The 2,967-nt window shown below is 60.4% G+C and overlaps 1 protein-coding gene across 1 annotated transcript in view; it reads right to left on the reverse strand.

The window, feature by feature from the left end:
- EPN3 (epsin 3) overlaps window positions 1–822 on the reverse strand; it is a 9,044-nt gene extending 8,222 nt beyond the window's left edge. Inside the window, exon 1 of the mRNA XM_006153621.2 lies at window positions 352–822. The gene's annotated coding sequence lies outside the window, so the exon portion shown is untranslated. The remainder of the gene's footprint in view (window positions 1–351) is intronic.
- Between the last annotated feature and the right edge of the window lie 2,145 nt (window positions 823–2,967).

A 2,967-nucleotide genomic window follows, 5' to 3' on the forward strand; every position in this document is an offset into this window, starting at 1 on the left:
GCCCCGCCCCTTTTCCTCTGGCCATAATATGGGTGTGTGTGCATGCATGGTGTGCACATGTACACACATGCACACACACACACACACACACTGGCTTGGCCTATAGAGCTGCCACTTCACCCGTGCCCACCCAACACCCTTGAAGACTCCTCTCACTCCACCTACCATCCCCAGCCTGGCAGCCCCCAGGCGGTGGGAAGGAGAAATCTGGAGGAGAAGGTCCTGTTCCCTCTGCCCAGCCCTGCCAGCAGGAAGCAGGGCACAGGCCTTGGCAGGTTTTATCACGGCCCAGGTGCTAGGGAGAGCTTTGGCCCAGAGGGTGGGATCTGGTAGGATTGATAAAGTGAATACCTGTCCGAAAGCGCTGTCCAGCTTCTGTCGGGTGCTGTCTGTCTTTCTGTCCAGCCGTGGCAGGCTTCTGTGGGGATACCACGGCCACAACTCCTTTAACTCCTGCCCTCCCCCTGGCTAGTGACTCAGACCTGTCCTCTCCTCCCCAAGGCAGGCTGGCGGGTGGCAGAGTGGAGATGGGAAGAATGGCGCACCAGAGCCCGCCCAGGGCTCCCTCCTCCCTGCCTGTCGGTTGCTGGAACCAGCAGAACCAGTCAGGCATCCTGACTCCGAGGAGCCCTTCCTGGGCTTGGCTGCTCTGGCCCCTGCCTGGCTGGGACCAGGGCACCAGCCTTAGTGGGAGGGGCCCTCAGTGTGCGGCCCTGCCTGGACTTTACTTGGAGGTGGGTGCACTGCACGCCTCGCCTCGGCTGGAGCTGGGGAGCAGGGATCAGAGTCTTGGGGAGGTGCCTGACCTTCCTCTCCTGCAGTTTGAGGTATGAGATAGGGAGGAGGGGGGCAGGGTGAGGCTGAGGGAGCGTGGACTGAAGAGAGGAGGGAGGAAGGAGCGCGGGAGGGAGCAGCTGGGAGCCCTGCCAGCGGTGCTACAAGCAAAGGGTTTTATCGAACACAATATGCCCAGAAATAAAAGGGAGTGAAACAGAAACCCAGCGGCTGATAAGGCAGCGGCAGTGGTGGCTGCGGCGGCAGCCCGGCCGCCGGGTATGGAATTACTGCAGTGACCTTGAGCCAGACCCTGTCAGGTGGAGGGAAGGACGCTGAGAGGGCAGGGACTGAGAGGCCATTCAGAGATGGGGAGAGGGCAGGCAGGCAGGAGGGTGCATGGCAGAGGAGGGAGGGGGCTGCTAGGGGTGGGCAGCTCTGAGCTACATGGGCTCCCAGAGAGCAGGGGCTGCTCTGCAGGGTCCTCAGGACCAGCGACCTGGGGACTCTGGGGATTCCGGAGTCAGGACTGAGAAGGCATCCCCAGAGCAGGTTCAGAGAGACGGAAAGAGCCCAGAACCGTCCACTCCCACGTGCGTGAGTTTGTCCAAAGTCTGTGTGTGCCCCCTCCGGTCTGGGGCCTCTCTCCACCCTCTGCTAAGGCAAAGGCTGCTCCAGCTCCTTTTCAGGTAGAGCCAGGGCATGGGGAGGGGGGAGTGGCAGTTCCTATCCACTGCTAGAGGGTGGGGAACTCCCCTTGTCCTAGTGCAATTAAGCAGCCCTGGGAGAGCTGTGGCTTGGGGGCACTGGAGTGGGGGCTGCCCTGAGGCTAGAGACTCCTGGGACTGGGAAACAGGGAACCGCAGAGACAGACAGTCTTGGGGAATGCCACCGAATGTGCTAAGTCCCTGGGACAGAGCAAGGCCCTGAGTGAAGCCCTGAGTTCCTTCCTAAGGGCAGCAGGGAGGGGGCAGGCAACAGCAAGAAGCCCCCAGGTCCTCTATGGCCCAGGCTGCCCCCCACCCCCCATACCTGGGTAAAAGACTCCCTCAAGCCCACTCGGCTCCGCCTTCCATGCAGGGCCCACCGCTGCCAGGAGGTCTGGGGGGCTTACCTCCTGGGTGGGCTCCCTGGGCCTGGCCCCAGCCTGAACAGCCTCCGCAGTGACCCTCCGACCTGTACAGCAGGGAGATCGCTCAGCCTTGGGAGCAGGAGCGTCTCCAGAGCCATCCACCATGGAACCTCATCCAGAGACCCACCCTTGCCCAGGAGGCCTAGACCCCTTGGAAGGGCGGTGGCAAGGTCCCCACTGTGGGTAGCAGCTCTGCCCCAAGCAGCTCTGCCTGTCGGTCCCAGATAGGGCCAGCCACGGCCAGCCGGCAGCGGCTAGGGAGGAAAGTTGCTCAGCTGGCCAGGCAGGTCTGCCTCAGCAGTAACAGGACACAGGAGGAAGCGCAGGGCAGTTAACCCCTTCCTGCTAGCCGGGCAGGTGGTGCTTTCAGAGAGCTGGGAGGCCTGCTGACCTGGAGGTGCTGTGACCTGTTCCCATCCTGCAGTGAGTTAACCCTTCCCCTGCCTCCTCTACAGGAAACAGCCAGCGGTGCTCCAGCACCCCACTCACCCCTACTCTGTGTCAGGAGGACATGAAAGGAGAGGGCAGGACCATCCTAGGGCTGGTGCTTCGGTGGAGTTACAGCCTTCTGTAGGCTACCACAGAAGTGGTATCAAGACTTCAGGCATGGGGCCAGCAGGTGATGTAGTGGTTAAGGTGCTGGACTCCCACATGGCTGACTGTGGTTCAAGTCCCAGACCCGATGGCTTGAAATTCACGCTGGGTATGTATGTATGTGTGCATACCCAAAATCCCAAGCCGAGGATGGAAGAGAAGGGATTGTGGCGTGGCCATCCCCCAGAGTGGGGGTGGTTTCTCAATTTCTCTCTGTGTGTCTCTGGTGAGCACATGTGCCTTATAGCAAAGATTTCTTCAAAAAAGCAAACAAACAACTCCAGGCATGGCCCCCTCTGCTTCTCCAACACGGGGATGGGGTGTTCTGTTCTCACCAAACTTATCAGAAACACCAAATGTAAATCTGAGGGGCTCTGAGCCTGTGGCCACTTTCTCAGTCTCCCTACCTCACTTCTCCTCTGTGTGCACTTACAGACCATAAGTCCCCTGGCCAGTAGCAAAGCTTT

This window comes from Tupaia chinensis, unplaced genomic scaffold (assembly GCF_000334495.1).
Source record: "Tupaia chinensis unplaced genomic scaffold, TupChi_1.0 Scaffold000383_1, whole genome shotgun sequence".
NCBI lineage: Eukaryota > Metazoa > Chordata > Mammalia > Scandentia > Tupaiidae > Tupaia > Tupaia belangeri.